General features: G+C 39.5%; 1 pseudogene; it reads right to left on the minus strand.

Annotated features, from left to right (window-relative positions):
* Positions 1 to 7651: 7651 nt before the first annotated feature.
* LOC122726723 lies at positions 7652 to 8758 on the minus strand (annotated as a pseudogene).
* Between the last annotated feature and the right edge of the window lie 1655 nt (positions 8759 to 10413).

Consider the following 10413-nt stretch of genomic DNA (forward strand, 5'->3'; position numbering starts at 1 on the left):
ACTAATATGGTAATGTTTTACATAATTGCACAAGTATAACCTATACTAATTGCTTGCAACTTGGGGGAGGGGGGAGGGGACTGAGGGAGGGAATGAAAGAGGGATAGAATTTGGAACTCAAAACTTTAAATAAATAAATTTTTTAAAATATATATATATATATTCCCCAATTACATGAAAAACAATTTTAATATTCCTTTTAAAAATAATAATAAACAGTTTTTATTTAAAGTTTTGAGTTCCAAACTCTATCCCCCCTTTCATCCCTTGCCCCCATTTCCTGAAGCAGTAAGCAATCAGATATAGGTTATAGATGTGCATTATTACCATATTAGTCATTTTGTATAATGTAGGCATTAAAATTAGCCTCAGGCTCCCTGAACAGAGCTGCCCCTCCCCCTCCACTTCAGCTTGGAGGAGGGGGGTGTCTCTGAGCCGGGCTAAACTGTGGACAAGGCATGGAGTGGCCCTGCCCACAGCGGAGAGGCCCACGAAAAACTGGAAGGACGCTGGGGTTTGCTTCACCCAGCCACCAGATTCCAACACACGCAGCACAGGTCTCAGCCGGCCCTGGGGCGGCCAGCCTGAGTTTCACCTGAGAGAGGAAGTTAATAAAAAGAGATGCTAGAGATGCTGGGGGTTGGCGGGAGTACAGAGTTAGGGGTTTTTCAGGGGTTCATCACTATGGTCCAGAGAGGGAAGTTAGACGGAAAGGGGGAATGATAGAAGGTCAGTTGGTACAGAAACGCTAGAGATGCTGAGAGGTTGGTGGGAGAAGAAGTGCAAGGGAGCTGGAGTGAAGGAGAAAAAGAGTGAACTGAGAAAGTTGGAGAGGACTGAAGGCAAACCTGCCCAAGTGAGGCACGGCTGCAGGCCATAGCGGCAGCGGCCAGCACACCCATAGGCCAGAGGTGGCAGAAAGTTTAAAAAGCTGACAAGTCATATTTTACTTTTGTTATCCTTGTTTCTACATTTAACTCTAAATTTATTCACCTAAATAACCCCCATATTTACTGAGAATAGTTAAGTTATTCACAGTTCATCAAACAGTATTGCTGTCACTGTGCACAATGCTCTCCTGGTTCTACTCACTTGACTATGCATCAGTTCATATAAGTATTTCCAGGCCTTTCTGAAATTGTCCCATTTGTCATTTCTTATAGCACAATAATATTTCATCACAATCATGTACCACAGGGGACAGCTAGGTGGTGCAGTGAAGACTGCTGGCCCTGGAGTCAAGAGGACCTCAGTTCAAATCTCACCTCAGACACTTACTAACTGTGTGACCCTGGGCAAGTCATTTAACCCCAATTGCATTAAAACATCCAGGGCCACCTCTAGTTGTCCTGATGTATATCTTGGCCCTGGACCCAGATGGTTCTGGAGGAAAGAGTGAGGTTGGTGAGTTTGCACAGGCTTCCTTCACTTAAATCCAATTCAGTGCAAGTCATGACATAACCCTTTTTGTAATGGGCCTCTTCCAGAATGAAGGACAAACAACAACAATACCACAGTTTATTTAGCCATTCCCCAACTGATGGGTATTCCTTTGATTTCCAATTCTCAGACACCACAAAAAGAGCTGCTATAAAATTTTTGTATAAATAGGTCTTTTTCTCTTTTGTGGGATGTCTTTGGGATGGATATAAACCTAGCAGTGTTATTGTTGGATCAAAGGGTATGCACAGTTTTATAGCCCTTTGGGCATTGTTCCAAATTGTGAAGCTACTTCTAAGACCCTAGCTTTAGTTTTCAGAAGACTAATTAAATTTGTATAGAGTTTCAATACCTTTTAAGGAAAAGCTAACTTAACCACCTGGAGTATGCCTTAGGATACTGCTCCCACATATTTCATCAGTTATACCACAATTTGTTTAGCTATTCCCTAGTTTAGCTATTCCAGTTCTTTACTACCACAAAAAGTGCTACTATGAATATTTTTTTCTGTCTAACCTAACAAAATTCATTTGGAAAAACAAAAGGTCTAGCATCTCAAAGGAAATAATGAAAAATATAGGCATGAAGGGAAAATAGCACTTTCATACCTCAAAGTGTATTATAAAGCTATAATCATTAAAACTAGTTGGCGGGGGGCAGCTAGGTGTCGCAGTGGATAAAGCACCAGCCCTGGATTCGGGAGGACCTGAGTTCAAATCCAGCCTCAGACACTTGACACTTAACTAGCTGTGTGAACCTGGGCAAGTCACTTAACCCTCATTGCCCAGAAAAAACAAAACAAAACAAAAAAAATAGTTGGTTCTGGTTTAAAAATAGAAAAGTATATCAGAGAAACAGATTAGACAAATAAGAATAAAAAAGTCAAACTCCATAGTGGTCCAGTGTTCAACAAACCCCCACCAAAATCAACTTCTAAGAGAAAGACACCTGTTTGATAAGAAGTCCTGGTAAAATTTTTAAAAGAGTTTTGCAAAAAAGTAGATTTTGTCATAGGGAAAAATAGGGTAGGAGGTTTGGGATAGGGATAGGGATTTAAGGTCCTTAGGAATTCCTCTTTATTTATTTTTTATTTTTTTTGCTTATGATGTCACTTTTTATTTCTTTTTTTATTGAACAGAATTTTATTTTCCAAAATATATGTAAAAACAAATTTTAACATCAATTTTTTAAAAATTCCTCTTTAAGGAATTACACCCAGGGCAGCTAGGTGGCTCAGTGGATAGAGCACCGGCCCTGGATTCAGGAGGACCTGAGTTCAAATCTGGCCTCAGACACCTCACACTTACTAGCTGTGTGACCCTGGGCAAGTCACTTAACCCCAATTGCCTCACCAAAAAACAAAGGAATTACACCCTCTTGCACACAAATCCAATAGATTAAGATAGTAGTTTATTTAGGGGCTGGGGAAAGGAAACCAGGAGAGAAATCCTTGGACTTCTTCTCATGGGGAGAAAGGCATGGCACAGAATGTGGCTCTGAGATACCAATCTCCTCGAGCAGGAGATAGGTAGATACTTTTATAGAGGTCCGATGGTGGTCCAATGAGGTGATCGTCTGACTGTGGAAAGTTCCCCTATTGAGGGAGGACCATCCCCAACTGGTGGTGGCTAGAGGAGTTGGGTGAGGGGTGGCTTCAGATCTCTCAAGCCATCTTTCTCTTCTCCCTCCACAAAGGCAGCAGCCATACTTAATCTTATCTCCCCAGGGGTGAGGGAGACTGGAATGAAGGGTGGTGGTCCTGGGGCTAGCTCAGTCCTGATCAGGTTCCACTTATCTCTTTAGGTGTGTCTGTCCTTTGTTTCAGTTTCTTAAGGAGAAGGTTCTTTGATGTACCCCAAAGAACTTCTGGGGTACTCTGGGCCCATAACAATTTAGACCAGCATCTTACACCATATCTAGAATGTATTTCCTAAATATAAAAAGTCAACTCACCTTTAAAAATACAGGAAAATGGAAGGAGGTACATTTCACAAACATGGCTTTCAAGAAAATTCTTAGCCAATGATAGAGATCACAAAAATTAAAGTAGATAATTTTGATTATGTGAAATTGAAAAGTTTTTACACTAACAAAATCAATACAGCAAAAAACTAAAATGGGAAACTCAATTGGGAAACAATCTTTGCACCAAAAATGTCTGATAAATATCTGATGTCTAAGCTATATAGCGAATAGCAAATATATAAGAGCAAAAGTTATTTCCCAGTAGATAATTGGTATGAACATTTGTTCTAAGGAATTGAAAACTATTGTTAAGGTTCTACCTTTTTTGTATGTGGACCTTTTATTTACTAAATGGGGACAGAAAAGTAAATTTGTGTGAGAAATACAGATAAAACCACCTTGAGAAGAACCACAGCCACATAAATACAAGCGCTTTGAAGAAGAGTCACAGACTATTTGAGAGGACTTTAGTGAAAGCACACCTCTTTGAGACACAAATATTGACTGGAAGTGAGGATGACCACAGTGCATTGTTAGCCATCTGTTCATATACAAATGACTTTTCAGGGTTTTTAAGGTTATACTTGTGAAACAACAACTCAACTGATGTATGGATTTTTGGGTTTCTCAACCTAAGTTGAGAGGAGGACTTTATTTGAGGCATTAGACAATAAAAGAGGGAAGGCAATCAGAGGAAAAATCAGAAGAATGAGAAAACACAGCACCTTCCTGAAAGGAACAGCTTACCAGATTGCTCAGGGGACTAGCCATGATAGTAAAATAGGGGTAGGCAATATACTAACTATTCCCCTACACTCCCACAGCAACTTAAACAAAGATGTAAGAAAACTACCAGAACAAATAGTGATTGGGAAATCTGAACAGAGACCATAGTGGGGCATTTTCCAGTCTAAGATCACAAATTTGACACACCAGTAACCAAGGCAGGAACTATGGAACAGGAGTGAGCTAGGACTACCAACCCCAGAACTCTGAATAGGCAACATGGTAGGTTCTCCCAGAGGAGAGCTTATGCTTAGCCCACCCAGAGAAGAGATCGAGGTCAGCAGCAAGAGACTCTGCAACAGGATTGAGAATAGAATAGTTCATGAGCTCATCCCTAAATCTCAGAGATAGTGGACCCAGGCCTTAGTCCCAAGGTTTCTGAATAGGGGTAGGCAGGCAGTATCCCTAGAGTGTATTGAGAATTTAGTTCTAGAAAATGATAAATGTTGAAGCTGTGGGAAAATTGAAACATTAATGAATTTTTGGTGGAGTTGTGAACTGATCCGGCCCTTCTGGAGAATAATTTGGAACTATGCCCAAAGGGCTATAAAACTGTGCATACCCTTTGATCCAGCAATGCTACTGTATCACAAAGAGATCATAAGAAAGGGGAAAGGATCCATATGTACAAAATATTTATAGCTGCTCTTTTTTTGTAGTGGCAAAGAATTGGAAATTGAGGGGATGCCTATCAATTGGGGAATAGCTAAACAAGTTGTGGTATATGAATGTAATGGAATACTATTTTGCTGTAAGAAATGATGAGCAGGGGGCAGGTAGGTGGCACAGTGGATAGAGCACCAGCCCTGGATTCAGGAGGACCTGAGTTCAAATCCAACCTCAGATACTTGACACTTACTAGCTGTGTGACCCTGGGCAAGTCACTTAACCCCAATTGCCTAACCAAAAAAAAAAAAAAAAAAAAGGAATGATGAGCAGACTGATTTCAAAAAAACCTGGAAAGACTTACATGAACTGATGCTGAGTAAAGTGAGCAAAACCAATTGAATGGTTGTGAGATGATCAACTATGATAGACTTGGCTCTTCTCAGCAATAAAATGATCACATTTGAATCTCCTTACTGGATGCCTACAATTTTTTTATTCATTTGACTTGGAAGCTCTGAATTTTAGCTTGTATATTGTTTTTTATTTATTTATTTATTTATTTTGGTGAGGCGATTGGAGTTAAGTGACTTGCCCAGGGTCACACAGCTAGTAAGTGTCAAGTGCCTGAGGCCAAATTTGAACTCAGGTCCTCCTGAATGCAGGGCCAGTGCTCTATCCACTGCGCTATCTAGCTGCCCAAAAGGGAAAGTCTTAACAATATACAAGCTAGGGGCAGCTAGGTGGCACAGTGGATAGAGCACTGGCCCTGCATTCAGGAGGACCTGAGTTCAAATTTGGCCTCAGGCACTTGACACTTACTAGCTGTGTGACCCTGGGCAAGTCACTTAACCCTCATTGCCCTGCAAAAAACAAAAAACAAACAAAAAAAAAAGACTTTCCCTTTTGAGATTTCTTTCAGGAAGTAATCAATGGATTCTTTGTTGTTGTTGTTGTTTTGTCTTTTTGCAGGGCAATAAGGGTTAAATGACTTGCCCAGGGTCACACAGCTAGTAAGTGTCAAGTGTCTGAGGTCAGATTTGAACTCAGGTACTCCTGAATCCACGGCCAGTGCTTTACCACTGTGCCATCTAGCTGCCCCTGGATTCTTTCTGTCTTTACTTTGTCTGCTAGTTTTAATAGAACTAGGCAATTTCCATTTATGATTTCTTGAGATATAGTGCCCAGGCACTATATCTTTTTTTAAAAAATTATGGGGGCAGCTAGGTGGCGCAGTGGATAAAGCACCGGCCATGGATTCAGGAGTACCTAAGTTCAAATCCGGCCTCAGACACTTGACACTTACTAGCTGTGTGACCCTGGGCAAGTCACTTAACCCCCATTGCCCTGAAAAAAAAAAAAAGAAAGAAAAATTATGGCTTTAAGAGTGCAGTGATTCTTAAAGTATCTCTGCTTGACCTGCTTTTCAGGCCAGTTTGGTGGGTGTTTTTTTTAATATTAGATACTTATGTTTTCTTCTATTTTCTAACTTTTAATTGTGTTCTGATATTTCTTGTTGTCCCAAGGAATCATTGATTTCTGTTTAATCTATTCTAATTTTCATGAAGTAAGTTACTTGGGTAAGATTTACTGCTTTCTCTTCTAAGCTATTTGTTCTTCTTTGTATTCCTTCCTCTAGGACTCTTATTTTATTTTTTGTTGTTTGATTCATTTATTTTAGATAGCTATGTAGTGCCTATGGAAAGTCCATTTTTTCTGTTTGTAGTTTTTGTTTCTTCTAGGTTGGATTTTTGTGTATTTCTGGATTACAGTGATTGCTATCTTCATATCTTCAGCCTTAGTTTCTGAATGGGAACATTATGTGAAGACCTGGCTCTGCCCTCTTGTTGTGCTTTTTGAATGGGATGGTTAGCCTGCTTGGTTTTTTTGTTGTTGTTGGTTTTTTGTTTGTTTGTTTTTTTGCAGGGCATTGGAGGTTAAATGACTTGCCCAGGGTCACATAGCTAGTAAGTGTCAAGTGTCTGAGGTCAGATTTGAACTCAGGTACTCCTGAGTCCAGGGCCGGTGCTTTATCCACTGAGCCACCTAGCTGCCCTTTTTTTTTTTCAGGTTTTTAATCTTTATTCATGCATACAATAAATCTTTTGGGGAACAAATCTCTTTATTTCTTAGCATGGTACACAACTTTAAAATGTATCATCTGTACCCTCTTTGATGTAAATCTCCCAGGAAATTCCTCTTATACCCATTTATTTTTTTATAAGAATGTTATTTCATGCTATGTTAGTATTGTTTTTCTATTATACTTTACATACTCCAAGAAAAATAGGAATTTTCATTAAAAAGTTAGCTATTTCCATATATAACCTATATCAGATTGCTTTCCATCTTGGGGAGGAGGGAGGGAAGGGAAGGTGGGAGAAAAATTTGGAACTAAAAATCCTATGAAAACAAATTTTGAAAACTGTCCTTATATGTAACCGGAAAATAATAAAATACTTTTATTTATTTTTTTAAAGTTAGCTGTTTCTTCTGATAATTCAGTATCTAGATATTTGCAGCAAGTTTTTCAGTTGAGAAAAAAACTTCTAACTGAAGTGTAAAATGGTTGAATGTAATGGGAAACTACAGGACAGGAATCCATCCTTATGATATACAAAACAATTTCACCAGAAAGAAACATTTAATTAATAAAGCAAAGCATTCGAAAAAAGTGCATTGGAAACAGGTGCCAAAGGGTCATTTGTGTCCCTGAGCACATAATTATTAAAGGTCCAAATTAGAATATTTGGTTTGTCAAGAAATATGCAACCCCAATGCATACAGATAATAAATAGTTTACAATAGGTTTTTCTGTTATGTCCATTAGGAGTGACTGCTACAAAACTTTCCCTTAATCTAGGTCTTTTACTCAGTAGCAGATCTCCTCTGTGAAGCCTGAGCACAGGCATTTCTTCCCAAATCTTTTGTCAAACTCCTTCTGTCTTTAATTGTTGCAATACAGGTGGTCTCAATCTTTGCTGCATGGTCATACATGATGCTGTTCCACAGCATCATTACAGCACTCAGAAGCAGGGCAGTGGAACTGGCCATGTCCTTCTCAGCAATGTCAGGGACTATGCCATGAACTGATTCAAAGATTGCAATTCCTTTGGGTCCACTCGGTATGACACCAAGATCTCCTGTCAGTCCAGCACATAAATCACTAAGGATGTCCCCATAGGAGTTTGGCATCACAAGAATATCAAACTGGGATGGATCTTGTACCATATTCAAACATACCATATCAAGACACATCTCATTAAACTTAATATTTTTACAATTTTCTGCAAATTCCTTACATTTTAAGAGAAAAAAAAACCCATCTGACATTTGTATATTTGCTTTGTGCACACAGTCATGCTGCTTTGGTGACTGTTCTTGGCATATTCAAAGGCTAATTCAGCAATACTTTTGCTTGTTTCTTTGATGATGAGTTTGATACTCTCCAACACCATCAACAATCATGTGCTCGATGCCACTCTGTATTTGCCTTCAATATTATCCCGAATCATGACAATATTTACATCCATGTAAAAGGTTTTGTAGGCTTCATTGGAGACACATGGAGCACATTAGCATAAAGGTCAAAAGTTTTACAAAGCAGTAGATTCATAGAAGAATGTCCAGCTACTATGAGTGTCTTTAAGGGGCCTTTTTTCCCATCTCGTTTTTGTCCATGGATTCTTTGGCTTTAGGAGACATCATCCACTTTCCTCCAGGTCCTATAATGGCAGTGACATTTCTCTCTTGCCACTGAATGGATGTTTTGACACCATCAAAAATCTTCATAATAAACATTTGTTTTTAATCTTCATAATAGAAGCTGAGATTTCTGGTCCAATATTATCACCTGGGATTAAGGTCTTTGCACCACCATCGGAACCTTGGGTCATGTATTTTGGGTTATTGAAGGCCCCCAGCAGCCAAGATACCTTGGGATCCACGCAGGACTGACCATTGCATCTACTCCTCAGGCCCTAGCAGTGGTGATAGCTACTTAAGACTCCTTGTACCACACTTTACACTTTTTCAATGAAGCAGCATTTTGGGGTCTATAGCTTTCCAGGTTGCCTCCCTTAACTGGCAATGAAGCGTTAACACAAAATAGCTTTAAGCTATTTCAATAACAGGTAGTTCCCTTACCATGGAGACCAGAAAAGTTCATCACCTCTGCTCTCTGGCCAAATCCAGCCAGTTCTTCACATTAGATAGGATTATGCTTTCTCTTATAAGCTCCCCTCTAATCAGAAAAGTTCCCAGATCAATGGCAGGGCTTTTCCTCAGTTAGCTTTCAAGCTGTAGATGGTGCTAAAAACCAATACATACAAACCCAGGCCACTCTTAACACAGTAGGATTCCACTTTCTCCATTCAGCTCCCAGCAACTACAGAGCTCTTTTCCAATCAAAGCAACTCCTAAAACAACTACAGAGCATACCTAACTTCAGCCCAAAGCAGCTGATTTTCCTTTGCTTTTTTTTTTAAATAGTAGAAGTCTCTGTTCTACTTCTGTTTTATCAGCTTATTTCTTCAGGTAATATCTATTTCTTCTTTTTCTTCTTCTTCATCTTTTTTTTTTTTTTTTGCGGGGCAATGAGGGTTAAGTGACTTGCCCAGGGTCACACAGCTAGAACATGTCAAGTGTCTGAGGCCAGATTTGAACTCAGGTCCTCCTCAATTTAGGGCCCTTTATTTCTTCTTCTTTTTTTTTTTTTTAGTGAGGCAATTGGGGTTAAGTGACTTGCCCAGGGTCACACAGCTAGTAAGTGTTAAGTGTCTGAGGCCGGATTTGAACTCAGGTACTCCTGAGTCCAGGGCCAGTGCTTTACCACTGCGCCATCTAGCTGCCCCCCCTCTATTTCTTCTTAATCTTCTGATCTCTGACTTCTCATCTTCTCATTGCTAATGCTTTCAAATCAAGATCTCCTCATAAGTAGTGACTTTAACTTAGTTTGAGAAACCCAACATCAATAGTTTTATCAGGTATAACACAAACAATATACAAGAAGTCCCATAACAGTTCTTTGACTTAGTTTCTGAGCTATATCCTTCAAAACTTTAAAAAGAGTGATATGGGGGGCAGCTAGGTGGCACAGTGGATAGAGCACCAGTCTTGAAGTCAGGAGTATCTGAGTTCAAGTCCGGCCTCAGACACTTGCCAACTTACTAGCTGTGTGACTCTGGGCAAGTCACTTAACCCCAATTGCCTCACACACACACACAAAAAAAAGCTTGTGCCTCAGAGGGACATGCTGTCAACCAGGTCCTCTCTGGACATTTTTTTGAGGGGCTGTTTTCTCTCAACAGTCCTCAGAACTATCTCAAGCTGTTGTTCTCACATGAATTTTTTTCTTTTCCAACAACTAAAATGTTCACATATAAAAAGGATAGTACTTTATAGCTAAAAGGGGCTATCTTCCTCTTTAGTGTCATCTATAGTTTGAGAGAAAAAATTCCCCAGAGTCTGTAGAGCAGATTTGAGAAGCTTTATAATTCTCTATCTTTTTCCTGAAATGGCTTAACACTGCTTCAGCATAAGACAAAGGAGTAGAACTAAAAAGTACAGACCCCAAGCTTAGGATTGCTATTTTACATAATGAATGTAAATCTACTG

This window comes from Dromiciops gliroides, chromosome 4, assembly GCF_019393635.1.
Source record: "Dromiciops gliroides isolate mDroGli1 chromosome 4, mDroGli1.pri, whole genome shotgun sequence".
Taxonomy (NCBI): domain Eukaryota; kingdom Metazoa; phylum Chordata; class Mammalia; order Microbiotheria; family Microbiotheriidae; genus Dromiciops; species Dromiciops gliroides.